The sequence below is a fragment of the Lissotriton vulgaris genome, chromosome 10 (assembly GCF_964263255.1).
Source record: "Lissotriton vulgaris chromosome 10, aLisVul1.2, whole genome shotgun sequence".
NCBI lineage: Eukaryota > Metazoa > Chordata > Amphibia > Caudata > Salamandridae > Lissotriton > Lissotriton vulgaris.
Window position 1 is genome coordinate 535,873,227 of NC_141698.1, and position 19,002 is coordinate 535,892,228.

Here is a 19,002-nt window from a genome sequence, read left to right on the forward strand (position 1 = left end):
GTGTGAGCTATGTTGTATTGTTGGGGCCTTTACACCTGTGACATTTCTGTGAACGTTGTAAGTGGAAACGTTGGCAGGTGCAGACAGAAAAGTCAGAACTAAGCACACCCTGAGCCGTCAGGATGGCCGAGTGGTCTAAGGCGCCAGACTCAAGAGAGCTTGATCTTCAGTGATGCTGAGCCTTCTGGTCTCCTCATGGAGGCGTGGGTTCAAATCCCACTTCTGACAGGTCCCTTTTACACCCTTAAGTCTTCCTAATTTTTGCAGTGCATTCCCCACACACACCACAATATTTGCGGGAACCTGTAGTAAATAAAGAGAAATCCACCAGGCTGGGCCCTCAATCACAATTCCATGTATTTCTGAAAGTGACACCGCAGGCACACCTTCCATTACATTTGCAATCCATCACAGTAACTGCCTTGCTGGGTTTCGAAATAAGCAGTTGATCCCATCATTTGTTGTGAGGCTCTCCTGCCACCTTTTTGGCAGAGAAGGCACTGTCCCTGCAACAACACAGGCAGACATGTTCAACAGGGCTTCCTGGTTATGTGGGAGGAGCAGATTGCCAATGGTCCCCCCTTGAAAATTCTAATTTACATAAGGAAGACAGAGAGGTAGCTGGTAGTAGGCACTACACACGGACATTGCACTCCCTCTTGTGATTTGCAGCCAATTCTAGATTGAGGCAGGAGGAAAGGAGGAGACTCGCCCAACAATGGCCATACTGGGAAGTCAGCCACTCTGGGTCTCCCAGGTGAATGTTTCAGGCCTGTGAGCCACTCATATAAATCTCGCCTGATCGAGCCTGATCGAGCGCTGAGCGGGCGCGTTTGAATCCAAATATCAAACACCTCTTTCTCAGGCGCAAGAAATGGTGGGCCCTTCATTGCTTCTGGTGTGGAAGTCTATGGAGCAAGGGTCCAGGACTTGCAGAGGAGTACAAGTGCCAGAAAGTGCTTGCTGTTCTCATCTGTGCCTTTTTACTGCTCACTGGCCGATAGGAGATTGGCTGCCCCCTTCCTTGCTGGAGTGAAAAAACAACAACTTGAGAGAAAACATGACTTTGTGTGGCTCACTTATAGGGAGACGAGCCAAATAGCCCTGCTGTTTTCTGAAAGACGCTTCAGTAATTGTTCAAAATGTCTCCTGGCCACTCAGGCTCGTTGGTCTAGGGGTATGATTCTCGCTTCGGGTGCGAGAGGTCCCGGGTTCAAATCCCGGACGAGCCCATCCTGTGGAAGTTTTCAGGCTGCTTGTCATATAGGAGCCTTTCTTCTTTTCAATGCTATAAGACGCTGTGTATGTCGAGAAGGTTCCTTACCCTGCACGCTATTTTCCACTTTTGACATGATAAAGGAGTGCAGGACTTCCTTGCAACTGCTTTTCTGGGCTGGACCAGCAGTGTAGGAACATTACATGCAAAGAGTTTTTCTAGTGTCATTTCAGGATATGGTTTCAAAATCGCCTCTTGGGGAAAAAAGTGGTCCTCATTCCTGTCTTCCAAAGAAAGAGAGACCGGGTAAGGAGAGCCCAACTTTGAGCTTCAAGGACGTTGGCCCTTAGTCTGTGCGTTCCAACCCAATACACGCCAACAAGATTCCTGAGGTAGTGTCTGTTTCTGTAGTGTAGTGGTTATCACGTTCGCCTTACACGCGAAAGGTCCCTGGTTCGAGACCGGGCAGAAATGCAGCTTGCTGTTTTTCACAGTGTTTGCATTTACTGGCTCACTTTATAGAAAAGCTGAGATAATAGAGGCTGTCTATTCCTCACCAGCCTGACGTAGTGTGCTCCAGAGATCTCAGTGACAGCTCGAAAAGAGAAGTGACGATAGCTTGCGCCATTCGCTTGCTCGCACTTTGCTCTGTAGGGTGGGCCTACTTCATGAAAGCAAGGCATGAGAGAAGAAATGCTTCTCTTGTCCTCACCACGAGCAGACACTTAAAGCAAACAAACTGTCTGAAGGACAGAGGCTTTTTAATTTCTTGTTTGATGACGGTCATGGAAAAGACAGCAATCATATTGCAGAACAGAGCAGCATGTACTGGCTAGCTGCCACTAACCCCTGGAGCCGTGTCAGAGGTGACTCTTGCGTGGCTCGTTGGTCTAGGGGTATGATTCTCGCTTAGGGTGCGAGAGGTCCCGGGTTCAAATCCCTGACGAGCCCTTTTTAGAGGTAAACATACAAACCCTACTAAAAAAGCACTATGCCTGACTATTTCTCGTTATACTGGGTGCATTGTTGCACAACATATTTCTAACCTCAGAAGAAAAATGGATCACCATGCTTTATCTGCCTACCTGCTTAGTCTCAGTGTGTCCCAGGTGATGCTTTCCCAAGCTGTACTCGCTGGCATTTAGGCATCAGATATTTGCCTGTCGATGCCTGCACAAGTGAGTTTTGAATACGTCTAATTGCAAGCATGTTGGATGATATCTCTGAGGTTTTCACACTTGTTCTGCACATTCTGAGCCGCTGCTGATACAGCAGAATAGAAGTAGGGTGAAGACTTGAGAGAAACTTTCCTCTAACAGTAGAAAGCACCAAGGTAGTTTCTGTAGTGTAGTGGTCATCACGTTCGCCTAACACGCGAAAGGTCCCCGGTTCGAGACGGGGCAGAAACACTGTGCATTGGATGCTTTTTTTGTGCACACTCTAAAACCTTATTATCTCAATGCAAGTTTAAGAAGAGGTGGTCTTTGAACACGGTGAGCCGCGAGAATTTTTTTTTACCTTTGCAGACGAAACAAAGTTATCTCCATCGATCATCTGGGGGTTGTTCTTGGGCCTATTTTTATTTTGTGTGAGCTATGTTGTATTGTTGGGGCCTTTACACCTGTGACATTTCTGTGAACGTTGTAAGTGGAAACGTTGGCAGGTGCAGACAGAAAAGTCAGAACTAAGCACACCCTGAGCCGTCAGGATGGCCGAGTGGTCTAAGGCGCCAGACTCAAGAGAGCTTGATCTTCAGTGATGCTGAGCCTTCTGGTCTCCTCATGGAGGCGTGGGTTCAAATCCCACTTCTGACAGGTCCCTTTTACACCCTTAAGTCTTCCTAATTTTTGCAGTGCATTCCCCACACACACCACAATATTTGCGGGAACCTGTAGTAAATAAAGAGAAATCCACCAGGCTGGGCCCTCAATCACAATTCCATGTATTTCTGAAAGTGACACCGCAGGCACACCTTCCATTACATTTGCAATCCATCACAGTAACTGCCTTGCTGGGTTTCGAAATAAGCAGTTGATCCCATCATTTGTTGTGAGGCTCTCCTGCCACCTTTTTGGCAGAGAAGGCACTGTCCCTGCAACAACACAGGCAGACATGTTCAACAGGGCTTCCTGGTTATGTGGGAGGAGCAGATTGCCAATGGTCCCCCCTTGAAAATTCTAATTTACATAAGGAAGACAGAGAGGTAGCTGGTAGTAGGCACTACACACGGACATTGCACTCCCTCTTGTGATTTGCAGCCAATTCTAGATTGAGGCAGGAGGAAAGGAGGAGACTCGCCCAACAATGGCCATACTGGGAAGTCAGCCACTCTGGGTCTCCCAGGTGAATGTTTCAGGCCTGTGAGCCACTCATATAAATCTCGCCTGATCGAGCCTGATCGAGCGCTGAGCGGGCGCGTTTGAATCCAAATATCAAACACCTCTTTCTCAGGCGCAAGAAATGGTGGGCCCTTCATTGCTTCTGGTGTGGAAGTCTATGGAGCAAGGGTCCAGGACTTGCAGAGGAGTACAAGTGCCAGAAAGTGCTTGCTGTTCTCATCTGTGCCTTTTTACTGCTCACTGGCCGATAGGAGATTGGCTGCCCCCTTCCTTGCTGGAGTGAAAAAACAACAACTTGAGAGAAAACATGACTTTGTGTGGCTCACTTATAGGGAGACGAGCCAAATAGCCCTGCTGTTTTCTGAAAGACGCTTCAGTAATTGTTCAAAATGTCTCCTGGCCACTCAGGCTCGTTGGTCTAGGGGTATGATTCTCGCTTCGGGTGCGAGAGGTCCCGGGTTCAAATCCCGGACGAGCCCATCCTGTGGAAGTTTTCAGGCTGCTTGTCATATAGGAGCCTTTCTTCTTTTCAATGCTATAAGACGCTGTGTATGTCGAGAAGGTTCCTTACCCTGCACGCTATTTTCCACTTTTGACATGATAAAGGAGTGCAGGACTTCCTTGCAACTGCTTTTCTGGGCTGGACCAGCAGTGTAGGAACATTACATGCAAAGAGTTTTTCTAGTGTCATTTCAGGATATGGTTTCAAAATCGCCTCTTGGGGAAAAAAGTGGTCCTCATTCCTGTCTTCCAAAGAAAGAGAGACCGGGTAAGGAGAGCCCAACTTTGAGCTTCAAGGACGTTGGCCCTTAGTCTGTGCGTTCCAACCCAATACACGCCAACAAGATTCCTGAGGTAGTGTCTGTTTCTGTAGTGTAGTGGTTATCACGTTCGCCTTACACGCGAAAGGTCCCTGGTTCGAGACCGGGCAGAAATGCAGCTTGCTGTTTTTCACAGTGTTTGCATTTACTGGCTCACTTTATAGAAAAGCTGAGATAATAGAGGCTGTCTATTCCTCACCAGCCTGACGTAGTGTGCTCCAGAGATCTCAGTGACAGCTCGAAAAGAGAAGTGACGATAGCTTGCGCCATTCGCTTGCTCGCACTTTGCTCTGTAGGGTGGGCCTACTTCATGAAAGCAAGGCATGAGAGAAGAAATGCTTCTCTTGTCCTCACCACGAGCAGACACTTAAAGCAAACAAACTGTCTGAAGGACAGAGGCTTTTTAATTTCTTGTTTGATGACGGTCATGGAAAAGACAGCAATCATATTGCAGAACAGAGCAGCATGTACTGGCTAGCTGCCACTAACCCCTGGAGCCGTGTCAGAGGTGACTCTTGCGTGGCTCGTTGGTCTAGGGGTAGGATTCTCGCTTAGGGTGCGAGAGGTCCCGGGTTCAAATCCCGGACGAGCCCTTTTTAGAGGTAAACATACAAACCCTACTAAAAAAGCACTATGCCTGACTATTTCTCGTTATACTGGGTGCATTGTTGCACAACATATTTCTAACCTCAGAAGAAAAATGGATCACCATGCTTTATCTGCCTACCTGCTTAGTCTCAGTGTGTCCCAGGTGATGCTTTCCCAAGCTGTACTCGCTGGCATTTAGGCATCAGATATTTGCCTGTCGATGCCTGCACAAGTGAGTTTTGAATACGTCTAATTGCAAGCATGTTGGATGATATCTCTGAGGTTTTCACACTTGTTCTGCACATTCTGAGCCGCTGCTGATACAGCAGAATAGAAGTAGGGTGAAGACTTGAGAGAAACTTTCCTCTAACAGTAGAAAGCACCAAGGTAGTTTCTGTAGTGTAGTGGTCATCACGTTCGCCTAACACGCGAAAGGTCCCCGGTTCGAGACGGGGCAGAAACACTGTGCATTGGATGCTTTTTTTGTGCACACTCTAAAACCTTATTATCTCAATGCAAGTTTAAGAAGAGGTGGTCTTTGAACACGGTGAGCCGCGAGAATTTTTTTTTACCTTTGCAGACGAAACAAAGTTATCTCCATCGATCATCTGGGGGTTGTTCTTGGGCCTATTTTTATTTTGTGTGAGCTATGTTGTATTGTTGGGGCCTTTACACCTGTGACATTTCTGTGAACGTTGTAAGTGGAAACGTTGGCAGGTGCAGACAGAAAAGTCAGAACTAAGCACACCCTGAGCCGTCAGGATGGCCGAGTGGTCTAAGGCGCCAGACTCAAGAGAGCTTGATCTTCAGTGATGCTGAGCCTTCTGGTCTCCTCATGGAGGCGTGGGTTCAAATCCCACTTCTGACAGGTCCCTTTTACACCCTTAAGTCTTCCTAATTTTTGCAGTGCATTCCCCACACACACCACAATATTTGCGGGAACCTGTAGTAAATAAAGAGAAATCCACCAGGCTGGGCCCTCAATCACAATTCCATGTATTTCTGAAAGTGACACCGCAGGCACACCTTCCATTACATTTGCAATCCATCACAGTAACTGCCTTGCTGGGTTTCGAAATAAGCAGTTGATCCCATCATTTGTTGTGAGGCTCTCCTGCCACCTTTTTGGCAGAGAAGGCACTGTCCCTGCAACAACACAGGCAGACATGTTCAACAGGGCTTCCTGGTTATGTGGGAGGAGCAGATTGCCAATGGTCCCCCCTTGAAAATTCTAATTTACATAAGGAAGACAGAGAGGTAGCTGGTAGTAGGCACTACACACGGACATTGCACTCCCTCTTGTGATTTGCAGCCAATTCTAGATTGAGGCAGGAGGAAAGGAGGAGACTCGCCCAACAATGGCCATACTGGGAAGTCAGCCACTCTGGGTCTCCCAGGTGAATGTTTCAGGCCTGTGAGCCACTCATATAAATCTCGCCTGATCGAGCCTGATCGAGCGCTGAGCGGGCGCGTTTGAATCCAAATATCAAACACCTCTTTCTCAGGCGCAAGAAATGGTGGGCCCTTCATTGCTTCTGGTGTGGAAGTCTATGGAGCAAGGGTCCAGGACTTGCAGAGGAGTACAAGTGCCAGAAAGTGCTTGCTGTTCTCATCTGTGCCTTTTTACTGCTCACTGGCCGATAGGAGATTGGCTGCCCCCTTCCTTGCTGGAGTGAAAAAACAACAACTTGAGAGAAAACATGACTTTGTGTGGCTCACTTATAGGGAGACGAGCCAAATAGCCCTGCTGTTTTCTGAAAGACGCTTCAGTAATTGTTCAAAATGTCTCCTGGCCACTCAGGCTCGTTGGTCTAGGGGTATGATTCTCGCTTCGGGTGCGAGAGGTCCCGGGTTCAAATCCCGGACGAGCCCATCCTGTGGAAGTTTTCAGGCTGCTTGTCATATAGGAGCCTTTCTTCTTTTCAATGCTATAAGACGCTGTGTATGTCGAGAAGGTTCCTTACCCTGCACGCTATTTTCCACTTTTGACATGATAAAGGAGTGCAGGACTTCCTTGCAACTGCTTTTCTGGGCTGGACCAGCAGTGTAGGAACATTACATGCAAAGAGTTTTTCTAGTGTCATTTCAGGATATGGTTTCAAAATCGCCTCTTGGGGAAAAAAGTGGTCCTCATTCCTGTCTTCCAAAGAAAGAGAGACCGGGTAAGGAGAGCCCAACTTTGAGCTTCAAGGACGTTGGCCCTTAGTCTGTGCGTTCCAACCCAATACACGCCAACAAGATTCCTGAGGTAGTGTCTGTTTCTGTAGTGTAGTGGTTATCACGTTCGCCTTACACGCGAAAGGTCCCTGGTTCGAGACCGGGCAGAAATGCAGCTTGCTGTTTTTCACAGTGTTTGCATTTACTGGCTCACTTTATAGAAAAGCTGAGATAATAGAGGCTGTCTATTCCTCACCAGCCTGACGTAGTGTGCTCCAGAGATCTCAGTGACAGCTCGAAAAGAGAAGTGACGATAGCTTGCGCCATTCGCTTGCTCGCACTTTGCTCTGTAGGGTGGGCCTACTTCATGAAAGCAAGGCATGAGAGAAGAAATGCTTCTCTTGTCCTCACCACGAGCAGACACTTAAAGCAAACAAACTGTCTGAAGGACAGAGGCTTTTTAATTTCTTGTTTGATGACGGTCATGGAAAAGACAGCAATCATATTGCAGAACAGAGCAGCATGTACTGGCTAGCTGCCACTAACCCCTGGAGCCGTGTCAGAGGTGACTCTTGCGTGGCTCGTTGGTCTAGGGGTATGATTCTCGCTTAGGGTGCGAGAGGTCCCGGGTTCAAATCCCTGACGAGCCCTTTTTAGAGGTAAACATACAAACCCTACTAAAAAAGCACTATGCCTGACTATTTCTCGTTATACTGGGTGCATTGTTGCACAACATATTTCTAACCTCAGAAGAAAAATGGATCACCATGCTTTATCTGCCTACCTGCTTAGTCTCAGTGTGTCCCAGGTGATGCTTTCCCAAGCTGTACTCGCTGGCATTTAGGCATCAGATATTTGCCTGTCGATGCCTGCACAAGTGAGTTTTGAATACGTCTAATTGCAAGCATGTTGGATGATATCTCTGAGGTTTTCACACTTGTTCTGCACATTCTGAGCCGCTGCTGATACAGCAGAATAGAAGTAGGGTGAAGACTTGAGAGAAACTTTCCTCTAACAGTAGAAAGCACCAAGGTAGTTTCTGTAGTGTAGTGGTCATCACGTTCGCCTAACACGCGAAAGGTCCCCGGTTCGAGACGGGGCAGAAACACTGTGCATTGGATGCTTTTTTTGTGCACACTCTAAAACCTTATTATCTCAATGCAAGTTTAAGAAGAGGTGGTCTTTGAACACGGTGAGCCGCGAGAATTTTTTTTTACCTTTGCAGACGAAACAAAGTTATCTCCATCGATCATCTGGGGGTTGTTCTTGGGCCTATTTTTATTTTGTGTGAGCTATGTTGTATTGTTGGGGCCTTTACACCTGTGACATTTCTGTGAACGTTGTAAGTGGAAACGTTGGCAGGTGCAGACAGAAAAGTCAGAACTAAGCACACCCTGAGCCGTCAGGATGGCCGAGTGGTCTAAGGCGCCAGACTCAAGAGAGCTTGATCTTCAGTGATGCTGAGCCTTCTGGTCTCCTCATGGAGGCGTGGGTTCAAATCCCACTTCTGACAGGTCCCTTTTACACCCTTAAGTCTTCCTAATTTTTGCAGTGCATTCCCCACACACACCACAATATTTGCGGGAACCTGTAGTAAATAAAGAGAAATCCACCAGGCTGGGCCCTCAATCACAATTCCATGTATTTCTGAAAGTGACACCGCAGGCACACCTTCCATTACATTTGCAATCCATCACAGTAACTGCCTTGCTGGGTTTCGAAATAAGCAGTTGATCCCATCATTTGTTGTGAGGCTCTCCTGCCACCTTTTTGGCAGAGAAGGCACTGTCCCTGCAACAACACAGGCAGACATGTTCAACAGGGCTTCCTGGTTATGTGGGAGGAGCAGATTGCCAATGGTCCCCCCTTGAAAATTCTAATTTACATAAGGAAGACAGAGAGGTAGCTGGTAGTAGGCACTACACACGGACATTGCACTCCCTCTTGTGATTTGCAGCCAATTCTAGATTGAGGCAGGAGGAAAGGAGGAGACTCGCCCAACAATGGCCATACTGGGAAGTCAGCCACTCTGGGTCTCCCAGGTGAATGTTTCAGGCCTGTGAGCCACTCATATAAATCTCGCCTGATCGAGCCTGATCGAGCGCTGAGCGGGCGCGTTTGAATCCAAATATCAAACACCTCTTTCTCAGGCGCAAGAAATGGTGGGCCCTTCATTGCTTCTGGTGTGGAAGTCTATGGAGCAAGGGTCCAGGACTTGCAGAGGAGTACAAGTGCCAGAAAGTGCTTGCTGTTCTCATCTGTGCCTTTTTACTGCTCACTGGCCGATAGGAGATTGGCTGCCCCCTTCCTTGCTGGAGTGAAAAAACAACAACTTGAGAGAAAACATGACTTTGTGTGGCTCACTTATAGGGAGACGAGCCAAATAGCCCTGCTGTTTTCTGAAAGACGCTTCAGTAATTGTTCAAAATGTCTCCTGGCCACTCAGGCTCGTTGGTCTAGGGGTATGATTCTCGCTTCGGGTGCGAGAGGTCCCGGGTTCAATTCCCGGACGAGCCCATCCTGTGGAAGTTTTCAGGCTGCTTGTCATATAGGAGCCTTTCTTCTTTTCAATGCTATAAGACGCTGTGTATGTCGAGAAGGTTCCTTACCCTGCACGCTATTTTCCACTTTTGACATGATAAAGGAGTGCAGGACTTCCTTGCAACTGCTTTTCTGGGCTGGACCAGCAGTGTAGGAACATTACATGCAAAGAGTTTTTCTAGTGTCATTTCAGGATATGGTTTCAAAATCGCCTCTTGGGGAAAAAAGTGGTCCTCATTCCTGTCTTCCAAAGAAAGAGAGACCGGGTAAGGAGAGCCCAACTTTGAGCTTCAAGGACGTTGGCCCTTAGTCTGTGCGTTCCAACCCAATACACGCCAACAAGATTCCTGAGGTAGTGTCTGTTTCTGTAGTGTAGTGGTTATCACGTTCGCCTTACACGCGAAAGGTCCCTGGTTCGAGACCGGGCAGAAATGCAGCTTGCTGTTTTTCACAGTGTTTGCATTTACTGGCTCACTTTATAGAAAAGCTGAGATAATAGAGGCTGTCTATTCCTCACCAGCCTGACGTAGTGTGCTCCAGAGATCTCAGTGACAGCTCGAAAAGAGAAGTGACGATAGCTTGCGCCATTCGCTTGCTCGCACTTTGCTCTGTAGGGTGGGCCTACTTCATGAAAGCAAGGCATGAGAGAAGAAATGCTTCTCTTGTCCTCACCACGAGCAGACACTTAAAGCAAACAAACTGTCTGAAGGACAGAGGCTTTTTAATTTCTTGTTTGATGACGGTCATGGAAAAGACAGCAATCATATTGCAGAACAGAGCAGCATGTACTGGCTAGCTGCCACTAACCCCTGGAGCCGTGTCAGAGGTGACTCTTGCGTGGCTCGTTGGTCTAGGGGTATGATTCTCGCTTAGGGTGCGAGAGGTCCCGGGTTCAAATCCCGGACGAGCCCTTTTTAGAGGTAAACATACAAACCCTACTAAAAAAGCACTATGCCTGACTATTTCTCGTTATACTGGGTGCATTGTTGCACAACATATTTCTAACCTCAGAAGAAAAATGGATCACCATGCTTTATCTGCCTACCTGCTTAGTCTCAGTGTGTCCCAGGTGATGCTTTCCCAAGCTGTACTCGCTGGCATTTAGGCATCAAATATTTGCCTGTCGATGCCTGCACAAGTGAGTTTTGAATACGTCTAATTGCAAGCATGTTGGATGATATCTCTGAGGTTTTCACACTTGTTCTGCATATTCTGAGCCGCTGCTGATACAGCAGAATAGAAGTAGGGTGAAGACTTGAGAGAAACTTTCCTCTAACAGTAGAAAGCACCAAGGTAGTTTCTGTAGTGTAGTGGTCATCACGTTCACCTAACACGCGAAAGGTCCCCGGTTCGAGACGGGGCAGAAACACTGTGCATTGGATGCTTTTTTTGTGCACACTCTAAAACCTTATTATCTCAATGCAAGTTTAAGAAGAGGTGGTCTTTGAACACGGTGAGCCGCGAGAATTTTTTTTTACCTTTGCAGACGAAACAAAGTTATCTCCATCGATCATCTGGGGGTTGTTCTTGGGCCTATTTTTATTTTGTGTGAGCTATGTTGTATTGTTGGGGCCTTTACACCTGTGACATTTCTGTGAACGTTGTAAGTGGAAACGTTGGCAGGTGCAGACAGAAAAGTCAGAACTAAGCACACCCTGAGCCGTCAGGATGGCCGAGTGGTCTAAGGCGCCAGACTCAAGAGAGCTTGATCTTCAGTGATGCTGAGCCTTCTGGTCTCCTCATGGAGGCGTGGGTTCAAATCCCACTTCTGACAGGTCCCTTTTACACCCTTAAGTCTTCCTAATTTTTGCAGTGCATTCCCCACACACACCACAATATTTGCGGGAACCTGTAGTAAATAAAGAGAAATCCACCAGGCTGGGCCCTCAATCACAATTCCATGTATTTCTGAAAGTGACACCGCAGGCACACCTTCCATTACATTTGCAATCCATCACAGTAACTGCCTTGCTGGGTTTCGAAATAAGCAGTTGATCCCATCATTTGTTGTGAGGCTCTCCTGCCACCTTTTTGGCAGAGAAGGCACTGTCCCTGCAACAACACAGGCAGACATGTTCAACAGGGCTTCCTGGTTATGTGGGAGGAGCAGATTGCCAATGGTCCCCCCTTGAAAATTCTAATTTACATAAGGAAGACAGAGAGGTAGCTGGTAGTAGGCACTACACACGGACATTGCACTCCCTCTTGTGATTTGCAGCCAATTCTAGATTGAGGCAGGAGGAAAGGAGGAGACTCGCCCAACAATGGCCATACTGGGAAGTCAGCCACTCTGGGTCTCCCAGGTGAATGTTTCAGGCCTGTGAGCCACTCATATAAATCTCGCCTGATCGAGCCTGATCGAGCGCTGAGCGGGCGCGTTTGAATCCAAATATCAAACACCTCTTTCTCAGGCGCAAGAAATGGTGGGCCCTTCATTGCTTCTGGTGTGGAAGTCTATGGAGCAAGGGTCCAGGACTTGCAGAGGAGTACAAGTGCCAGAAAGTGCTTGCTGTTCTCATCTGTGCCTTTTTACTGCTCACTGGCCGATAGGAGATTGGCTGCCCCCTTCCTTGCTGGAGTGAAAAAACAACAACTTGAGAGAAAACATGACTTTGTGTGGCTCACTTATAGGGAGACGAGCCAAATAGCCCTGCTGTTTTCTGAAAGACGCTTCAGTAATTGTTCAAAATGTCTCCTGGCCACTCAGGCTCGTTGGTCTAGGGGTATGATTCGCGCTTCGGGTGCGAGAGGTCCCGAGTTCAAATCCCGGACGAGCCCATCCTGTGGAAGTTTTCAGGCTGCTTGTCATATAGGAGCCTTTCTTCTTTTCAATGCTATAAGACGCTGTGTATGTCGAGAAGGTTCCTTACCCTGCACGCTATTTTCCACTTTTGACATGATAAAGGAGTGCAGGACTTCCTTGCAACTGCTTTTCTGGGCTGGACCAGCAGTGTAGGAACATTACATGCAAAGAGTTTTTCTAGTGTCATTTCAGGATATGGTTTCAAAATCGCCTCTTGGGGAAAAAAGTGGTCCTCATTCCTGTCTTCCAAAGAAAGAGAGACCGGGTAAGGAGAGCCCAACTTTGAGCTTCAAGGACGTTGGCCCTTAGTCTGTGCGTTCCAACCCAATACACGCCAACAAGATTCCTGAGGTAGTGTCTGTTTCTGTAGTGTAGTGGTTATCACGTTCGCCTTACACGCGAAAGGTCCCTGGTTCGAGACCGGGCAGAAATGCAGCTTGCTGTTTTTCACAGTGTTTGCATTTACTGGCTCACTTTATAGAAAAGCTGAGATAATAGAGGCTGTCTATTCCTCACCAGCCTGACGTAGTGTGCTCCAGAGATCTCAGTGACAGCTCGAAAAGAGAAGTGACGATAGCTTGCGCCATTCGCTTGCTCGCACTTTGCTCTGTAGGGTGGGCCTACTTCATGAAAGCAAGGCATGAGAGAAGAAATGCTTCTCTTGTCCTCACCACGAGCAGACACTTAAAGCAAACAAACTGTCTGAAGGACAGAGGCTTTTTAATTTCTTGTTTGATGACGGTCATGGAAAAGACAGCAATCATATTGCAGAACAGAGCAGCATGTACTGGCTAGCTGCCACTAACCCCTGGAGCCGTGTCAGAGGTGACTCTTGCGTGGCTCGTTGGTCTAGGGGTATGATTCTCGCTTAGGGTGCGAGAGGTCCCGGGTTCAAATCCCGGACGAGCCCTTTTTAGAGGTAAACATACAAACCCTACTAAAAAAGCACTATGCCTGACTATTTCTCGTTATACTGGGTGCATTGTTGCACAACATATTTCTAACCTCAGAAGAAAAATGGATCACCATGCTTTATCTGCCTACCTGCTTAGTCTCAGTGTGTCCCAGGTGATGCTTTCCCAAGCTGTACTCGCTGGCATTTAGGCATCAGATATTTGCCTGTCGATGCCTGCACAAGTGAGTTTTGAATACGTCTAATTGCAAGCATGTTGGATGATATCTCTGAGGTTTTCACACTTGTTCTGCACATTCTGAGCCGCTGCTGATACAGCAGAATAGAAGTAGGGTGAAGACTTGAGAGAAACTTTCCTCTAACAGTAGAAAGCACCAAGGTAGTTTCTGTAGTGTAGTGGTCATCACGTTCGCCTAACACGCGAAAGGTCCCCGGTTCGAGACGGGGCAGAAACACTGTGCATTGGATGCTTTTTTTGTGCACACTCTAAAACCTTATTATCTCAATGCAAGTTTAAGAAGAGGTGGTCTTTGAACACGGTGAGCCGCGAGAATTTTTTTTTACCTTTGCAGACGAAACAAAGTTATCTCCATCGATCATCTGGGGGTTGTTCTTGGGCCTATTTTTATTTTGTGTGAGCTATGTTGTATTGTTGGGGCCTTTACACCTGTGACATTTCTGTGAACGTTGTAAGTGGAAACGTTGGCAGGTGCAGACAGAAAAGTCAGAACTAAGCACACCCTGAGCCGTCAGGATGGCCGAGTGGTCTAAGGCGCCAGACTCAAGAGAGCTTGATCTTCAGTGATGCTGAGCCTTCTGGTCTCCTCATGGAGGCGTGGGTTCAAATCCCACTTCTGACAGGTCCCTTTTACACCCTTAAGTCTTCCTAATTTTTGCAGTGCATTCCCCACACACACCACAATATTTGCGGGAACCTGTAGTAAATAAAGAGAAATCCACCAGGCTGGGCCCTCAATCACAATTCCATGTATTTCTGAAAGTGACACCGCAGGCACACCTTCCATTACATTTGCAATCCATCACAGTAACTGCCTTGCTGGGTTTCGAAATAAGCAGTTGATCCCATCATTTGTTGTGAGGCTCTCCTGCCACCTTTTTGGCAGAGAAGGCACTGTCCCTGCAACAACACAGGCAGACATGTTCAACAGGGCTTCCTGGTTATGTGGGAGGAGCAGATTGCCAATGGTCCCCCCTTGAAAATTCTAATTTACATAAGGAAGACAGAGAGGTAGCTGGTAGTAGGCACTACACACGGACATTGCACTCCCTCTTGTGATTTGCAGCCAATTCTAGATTGAGGCAGGAGGAAAGGAGGAGACTCGCCCAACAATGGCCATACTGGGAAGTCAGCCACTCTGGGTCTCCCAGGTGAATGTTTCAGGCCTGTGAGCCACTCATATAAATCTCGCCTGATCGAGCCTGATCGAGCGCTGAGCGGGCGCGTTTGAATCCAAATATCAAACACCTCTTTCTCAGGCGCAAGAAATGGTGGGCCCTTCATTGCTTCTGGTGTGGAAGTCTATGGAGCAAGGGTCCAGGACTTGCAGAGGAGTACAAGTGCCAGAAAGTGCTTGCTGTTCTCATCTGTGCCTTTTTACTGCTCACTGGCCGATAGGAGATTGGCTGCCCCCTTCCTTGCTGGAGTGAAAAAACAACAACTTGAGAGAAAACATGACTTTGTGTGGCTCACTTATAGGGAGACGAGCCAAATAGCCCTGCTGTTTTCTGAAAGACGCTTCAGTAATTGTTCAAAATGTCTCCTGGCCACTCAGGCTCGTTGGTCTAGGGGTATGATTCTCGCTTCGGGTGCGAGAGGTCCCGGGTTCAATTCCCGGACGAGCCCATCCTGTGGAAGTTTTCAGGCTGCTTGTCATATAGGAGCCTTTCTTCTTTTCAATGCTATAAGACGCTGTGTATGTCGAGAAGGTTCCTTACCCTGCACGCTATTTTCCACTTTTGACATGATAAAGGAGTGCAGGACTTCCTTGCAACTGCTTTTCTGGGCTGGACCAGCAGTGTAGGAACATTACATGCAAAGAGTTTTTCTAGTGTCATTTCAGGATATGGTTTCAAAATCGCCTCTTGGGGAAAAAAGTGGTCCTCATTCCTGTCTTCCAAAGAAAGAGAGACCGGGTAAGGAGAGCCCAACTTTGAGCTTCAAGGACGTTGGCCCTTAGTCTGTGCGTTCCAACCCAATACACGCCAACAAGATTCCTGAGGTAGTGTCTGTTTCTGTAGTGTAGTGGTTATCACGTTCGCCTTACACGCGAAAGGTCCCTGGTTCGAGACCGGGCAGAAATGCAGCTTGCTGTTTTTCACAGTGTTTGCATTTACTGGCTCACTTTATAGAAAAGCTGAGATAATAGAGGCTGTCTATTCCTCACCAGCCTGACGTAGTGTGCTCCAGAGATCTCAGTGACAGCTCGAAAAGAGAAGTGACGATAGCTTGCGCCATTCGCTTGCTCGCACTTTGCTCTGTAGGGTGGGCCTACTTCATGAAAGCAAGGCATGAGAGAAGAAATGCTTCTCTTGTCCTCACCACGAGCAGACACTTAAAGCAAACAAACTGTCTGAAGGACAGAGGCTTTTTAATTTCTTGTTTGATGACGGTCATGGAAAAGACAGCAATCATATTGCAGAACAGAGCAGCATGTACTGGCTAGCTGCCACTAACCCCTGGAGCCGTGTCAGAGGTGACTCTTGCGTGGCTCGTTGGTCTAGGGGTATGATTCTCGCTTAGGGTGCGAGAGGTCCCGGGTTCAAATCCCGGACGAGCCCTTTTTAGAGGTAAACATACAAACCCTACTAAAAAAGCACTATGCCTGACTATTTCTCGTTATACTGGGTGCATTGTTGCACAACATATTTCTAACCTCAGAAGAAAAATGGATCACCATGCTTTATCTGCCTACCTGCTTAGTCTCAGTGTGTCCCAGGTGATGCTTTCCCAAGCTGTACTCGCTGGCATTTAGGCATCAAATATTTGCCTGTCGATGCCTGCACAAGTGAGTTTTGAATACGTCTAATTGCAAGCATGTTGGATGATATCTCTGAGGTTTTCACACTTGTTCTGCATATTCTGAGCCGCTGCTGATACAGCAGAATAGAAGTAGGGTGAAGACTTGAGAGAAACTTTCCTCTAACAGTAGAAAGCACCAAGGTAGTTTCTGTAGTGTAGTGGTCATCACGTTCGCCTAACACGCGAAAGGTCCCCGGTTCGAGACGGGGCAGAAACACTGTGCATTGGATGCTTTTTTTGTGCACACTCTAAAACCTTATTATCTCAATGCAAGTTTAAGAAGAGGTGGTCTTTGAACACGGTGAGCCGCGAGAATTTTTTTTTACCTTTGCAGACGAAACAAAGTTATCTCCATCGATCATCTGGGGGTTGTTCTTGGGCCTATTTTTATTTTGTGTGAGCTATGTTGTATTGTTGGGGCCTTTACACCTGTGACATTTCTGTGAACGTTGTAAGTGGAAACGTTGGCAGGTGCAGACAGAAAAGTCAGAACTAAGCACACCCTGAGCCGTCAGGATGGCCGAGTGGTCTAAGGCGCCAGACTCAAGAGAGCTTGATCTTCAGTGATGCTGAGCCTTCTGGTCTCCTCATGGAGGCGTGGGTTCAAATCCCACTTCTGACAGGTCCCTTTTACACCCTTAAGTCTTCCTAATTTTTGCAGTGCATTCCCCACACACACCACAATATTTGCGGGAACCTGTAGTAAATAAAGAGAAATCCACCAGGCTGGGCCCTCAATCACAATTCCATGTATTTCTGAAAGTGACACCGCAGGCACACCTTCCATTACATTTGCAATCCATCACAGTAACTGCCTTGCTGGGTTTCGAAATAAGCAGTTGATCCCATCATTTGTTGTGAGGCTCTCCTGCCACCTTTTTGGCAGAGAAGGCACTGTCCCTGCAACAACACAGGCAGACATGTTCAACAGGGCTTCCTGGTTATGTGGGAGGAGCAGATTGCCAATGGTCCCCCCTTGAAAATTCTAATTTACATAAGGAAGACAGAGAGGTAGCTGGTAGTAGGCACTACACACGGACATTGCACTCCCTCTTGTGATTTGCAGCCAATTCTAGATTGAGGCAGGAGGAAAGGAGGAGACTCGCCCAACAATGGCCATACTGGGAAGTCAGCCACTCTGGGTCTCCCAGGTGAATGTTTCAGGCCTGTGAGCCACTCATATAAATCTCGCCTGATCGAGCCTGATCGAGCGCTGAGCGGGCGCGTTTGAATCCAAATATCAAACACCTCTTTCTCAGGCGCAAGAAATGGTGGGCCCTTCATTGCTTCTGGTGTGGAAGTCTATGGAGCAAGGGTCCAGGACTTGCAGAGGAGTACAAGTGCCAGAAAGTGCTTGCTGTTCTCATCTGTGCCTTTTTACTGCTCACTGGCCGATAGGAGATTGGCTGCCCCCTTCCTTGCTGGAGTGAAAAAACAACAACTTGAGAGAAAACATGACTTTGTGTGGCTCACTTATAGGGAGACGAGCCAAATAGCCCTGCTGTTTTCTGAAAGACGCTTCAGTAATTGTTCAAAATGTCTCCTGGCCACTCAGGCTCGTTGGTCTAGGGGTATGATTCTCGCTTCGGGTGCGAGAGGTCCCGGGTTCAAATCCCGGACGAGCCCATCCTGTGGAAGTTTTCAGGCTGCTTGTCATATAGGAGCCTTTCTTCTTTTCAATGCTATAAGACGCTGTGTATGTCGAGAAGGTTCCTTACCCTGCACGCTATTTTCCACTTTTGACATGATAAAGGAGTGCAGGACTTCCTTGCAACTGCTTTTCTGGGCTGGACCAGCAGTGTAGGAACATTACATGCAAAGAGTTTTTCTAGTGTCATTTCAGGATATGGTTTCAAAATCGCCTCTTGGGGAAAAAAGTGGTCCTCATTCCTGTCTTCCAAAGAAAGAGAGACCGGGTAAGGAGAGCCCAACTTTGAGCTTCAAGGACGTTGGCCCTTAGTCTGTGCGTTCCAACCCAATACACGCCAACAAGATTCCTGAGGTAGTGTCTGTTTCTGTAGTGTAGTGGTTATCACGTTCGCCTTACACGCGAAAGGTCCCTGGTTCGAGACCGGGCAGAAATGCAGCTTGCTGTTTTTCACAGTGTTTGCATTTACTGGCTCACTTTATAGAAAAGCTGAGATAATAGAGGCTGTCTATTCCTCACCAGCCTGACGTAGTGTGCTCCAGAGATCTCAGTGACAGCTCGAAAAGAGAAGTGACGATAGCTTGCGCCATTCGCTTGCTCGCACTTTGCTCTGTAGGGTGGGCCTACTTCATGAAAGCAAGGCATGAGAGAAGAAATGCTTCTCTTGTCCTCACCACGAGCAGACACTTAAAGCAAACAAACTGTCTGAAGGACAGAGGCTTTTTAATTTCTTGTTTGATGACGGTCATGGAAAAGACAGCAATCATATTGCAGAACAGAGCAGCATGTACTGGCTAGCTGCCACTAACCCCTGGAGCCGTGTCAGAGGTGACTCTTGCGTGGCTCGTTGGTCTAGGGGTATGATTCTCGCTTAGGGTGCGAGAGGTCCCGGGTTCAAATCCCTGACGAGCCCTTTTTAGAGGTAAACATACAAAC

General features: G+C 47.6%; 33 non-coding genes across 33 annotated transcripts; all 33 read left to right on the plus strand.

Annotated features, from left to right (window-relative positions):
• The first annotated feature begins 116 nt into the window (after positions 1-116).
• On the plus strand, positions 117-228 carry TRNAL-CAA (transfer RNA leucine (anticodon CAA)). The gene is made up of 2 exons: positions 117-154; positions 183-228. It is a non-coding gene; the product is annotated as a tRNA-Leu (tRNA).
• Positions 229-1,160: 932 nt separating this feature from the next.
• Positions 1,161-1,232, plus strand: TRNAP-CGG (transfer RNA proline (anticodon CGG)). Its single transcript has one exon. It is a non-coding gene; the product is annotated as a tRNA-Pro (tRNA).
• Positions 1,233-1,617: 385 nt separating this feature from the next.
• TRNAV-UAC (transfer RNA valine (anticodon UAC)) lies at positions 1,618-1,690 on the plus strand. Its single transcript has one exon. It is a non-coding gene; the product is annotated as a tRNA-Val (tRNA).
• A 405-nt stretch (positions 1,691-2,095) lies between these two features.
• On the plus strand, positions 2,096-2,167 carry TRNAP-AGG (transfer RNA proline (anticodon AGG)). Its single transcript has one exon. It is a non-coding gene; the product is annotated as a tRNA-Pro (tRNA).
• A 385-nt stretch (positions 2,168-2,552) lies between these two features.
• Positions 2,553-2,625, plus strand: TRNAV-AAC (transfer RNA valine (anticodon AAC)). The gene has a single exon. It is a non-coding gene; the product is annotated as a tRNA-Val (tRNA).
• Positions 2,626-2,918: 293 nt separating this feature from the next.
• TRNAL-CAA (transfer RNA leucine (anticodon CAA)) lies at positions 2,919-3,030 on the plus strand. The gene is made up of 2 exons: positions 2,919-2,956; positions 2,985-3,030. It is a non-coding gene; the product is annotated as a tRNA-Leu (tRNA).
• Positions 3,031-3,962: 932 nt separating this feature from the next.
• On the plus strand, positions 3,963-4,034 carry TRNAP-CGG (transfer RNA proline (anticodon CGG)). Its single transcript has one exon. It is a non-coding gene; the product is annotated as a tRNA-Pro (tRNA).
• Positions 4,035-4,419: 385 nt separating this feature from the next.
• On the plus strand, positions 4,420-4,492 carry TRNAV-UAC (transfer RNA valine (anticodon UAC)). The gene has a single exon. It is a non-coding gene; the product is annotated as a tRNA-Val (tRNA).
• A 405-nt stretch (positions 4,493-4,897) lies between these two features.
• TRNAP-AGG (transfer RNA proline (anticodon AGG)) lies at positions 4,898-4,969 on the plus strand. The gene has a single exon. It is a non-coding gene; the product is annotated as a tRNA-Pro (tRNA).
• A 385-nt stretch (positions 4,970-5,354) lies between these two features.
• On the plus strand, positions 5,355-5,427 carry TRNAV-AAC (transfer RNA valine (anticodon AAC)). Its single transcript has one exon. It is a non-coding gene; the product is annotated as a tRNA-Val (tRNA).
• Positions 5,428-5,720: 293 nt separating this feature from the next.
• On the plus strand, positions 5,721-5,832 carry TRNAL-CAA (transfer RNA leucine (anticodon CAA)). Its single transcript has 2 exons — positions 5,721-5,758; positions 5,787-5,832. It is a non-coding gene; the product is annotated as a tRNA-Leu (tRNA).
• A 932-nt stretch (positions 5,833-6,764) lies between these two features.
• Positions 6,765-6,836, plus strand: TRNAP-CGG (transfer RNA proline (anticodon CGG)). Its single transcript has one exon. It is a non-coding gene; the product is annotated as a tRNA-Pro (tRNA).
• Positions 6,837-7,221: 385 nt separating this feature from the next.
• On the plus strand, positions 7,222-7,294 carry TRNAV-UAC (transfer RNA valine (anticodon UAC)). Its single transcript has one exon. It is a non-coding gene; the product is annotated as a tRNA-Val (tRNA).
• A 405-nt stretch (positions 7,295-7,699) lies between these two features.
• On the plus strand, positions 7,700-7,771 carry TRNAP-AGG (transfer RNA proline (anticodon AGG)). The gene has a single exon. It is a non-coding gene; the product is annotated as a tRNA-Pro (tRNA).
• Positions 7,772-8,156: 385 nt separating this feature from the next.
• Positions 8,157-8,229, plus strand: TRNAV-AAC (transfer RNA valine (anticodon AAC)). The gene has a single exon. It is a non-coding gene; the product is annotated as a tRNA-Val (tRNA).
• A 293-nt stretch (positions 8,230-8,522) lies between these two features.
• On the plus strand, positions 8,523-8,634 carry TRNAL-CAA (transfer RNA leucine (anticodon CAA)). Its single transcript has 2 exons — positions 8,523-8,560; positions 8,589-8,634. It is a non-coding gene; the product is annotated as a tRNA-Leu (tRNA).
• Positions 8,635-9,566: 932 nt separating this feature from the next.
• TRNAP-CGG (transfer RNA proline (anticodon CGG)) lies at positions 9,567-9,638 on the plus strand. Its single transcript has one exon. It is a non-coding gene; the product is annotated as a tRNA-Pro (tRNA).
• Positions 9,639-10,023: 385 nt separating this feature from the next.
• TRNAV-UAC (transfer RNA valine (anticodon UAC)) lies at positions 10,024-10,096 on the plus strand. Its single transcript has one exon. It is a non-coding gene; the product is annotated as a tRNA-Val (tRNA).
• A 405-nt stretch (positions 10,097-10,501) lies between these two features.
• On the plus strand, positions 10,502-10,573 carry TRNAP-AGG (transfer RNA proline (anticodon AGG)). Its single transcript has one exon. It is a non-coding gene; the product is annotated as a tRNA-Pro (tRNA).
• A 385-nt stretch (positions 10,574-10,958) lies between these two features.
• On the plus strand, positions 10,959-11,031 carry TRNAV-AAC (transfer RNA valine (anticodon AAC)). The gene has a single exon. It is a non-coding gene; the product is annotated as a tRNA-Val (tRNA).
• A 293-nt stretch (positions 11,032-11,324) lies between these two features.
• Positions 11,325-11,436, plus strand: TRNAL-CAA (transfer RNA leucine (anticodon CAA)). Its single transcript has 2 exons — positions 11,325-11,362; positions 11,391-11,436. It is a non-coding gene; the product is annotated as a tRNA-Leu (tRNA).
• Positions 11,437-12,825: 1,389 nt separating this feature from the next.
• On the plus strand, positions 12,826-12,898 carry TRNAV-UAC (transfer RNA valine (anticodon UAC)). Its single transcript has one exon. It is a non-coding gene; the product is annotated as a tRNA-Val (tRNA).
• Positions 12,899-13,303: 405 nt separating this feature from the next.
• On the plus strand, positions 13,304-13,375 carry TRNAP-AGG (transfer RNA proline (anticodon AGG)). The gene has a single exon. It is a non-coding gene; the product is annotated as a tRNA-Pro (tRNA).
• A 385-nt stretch (positions 13,376-13,760) lies between these two features.
• On the plus strand, positions 13,761-13,833 carry TRNAV-AAC (transfer RNA valine (anticodon AAC)). Its single transcript has one exon. It is a non-coding gene; the product is annotated as a tRNA-Val (tRNA).
• Positions 13,834-14,126: 293 nt separating this feature from the next.
• On the plus strand, positions 14,127-14,238 carry TRNAL-CAA (transfer RNA leucine (anticodon CAA)). The gene is made up of 2 exons: positions 14,127-14,164; positions 14,193-14,238. It is a non-coding gene; the product is annotated as a tRNA-Leu (tRNA).
• A 932-nt stretch (positions 14,239-15,170) lies between these two features.
• TRNAP-CGG (transfer RNA proline (anticodon CGG)) lies at positions 15,171-15,242 on the plus strand. Its single transcript has one exon. It is a non-coding gene; the product is annotated as a tRNA-Pro (tRNA).
• Positions 15,243-15,627: 385 nt separating this feature from the next.
• On the plus strand, positions 15,628-15,700 carry TRNAV-UAC (transfer RNA valine (anticodon UAC)). The gene has a single exon. It is a non-coding gene; the product is annotated as a tRNA-Val (tRNA).
• Positions 15,701-16,105: 405 nt separating this feature from the next.
• Positions 16,106-16,177, plus strand: TRNAP-AGG (transfer RNA proline (anticodon AGG)). Its single transcript has one exon. It is a non-coding gene; the product is annotated as a tRNA-Pro (tRNA).
• A 385-nt stretch (positions 16,178-16,562) lies between these two features.
• On the plus strand, positions 16,563-16,635 carry TRNAV-AAC (transfer RNA valine (anticodon AAC)). The gene has a single exon. It is a non-coding gene; the product is annotated as a tRNA-Val (tRNA).
• A 293-nt stretch (positions 16,636-16,928) lies between these two features.
• On the plus strand, positions 16,929-17,040 carry TRNAL-CAA (transfer RNA leucine (anticodon CAA)). The gene is made up of 2 exons: positions 16,929-16,966; positions 16,995-17,040. It is a non-coding gene; the product is annotated as a tRNA-Leu (tRNA).
• A 932-nt stretch (positions 17,041-17,972) lies between these two features.
• TRNAP-CGG (transfer RNA proline (anticodon CGG)) lies at positions 17,973-18,044 on the plus strand. Its single transcript has one exon. It is a non-coding gene; the product is annotated as a tRNA-Pro (tRNA).
• Positions 18,045-18,429: 385 nt separating this feature from the next.
• Positions 18,430-18,502, plus strand: TRNAV-UAC (transfer RNA valine (anticodon UAC)). Its single transcript has one exon. It is a non-coding gene; the product is annotated as a tRNA-Val (tRNA).
• Positions 18,503-18,907: 405 nt separating this feature from the next.
• TRNAP-AGG (transfer RNA proline (anticodon AGG)) lies at positions 18,908-18,979 on the plus strand. Its single transcript has one exon. It is a non-coding gene; the product is annotated as a tRNA-Pro (tRNA).
• The last annotated feature ends 23 nt before the right edge of the window (positions 18,980-19,002 follow it).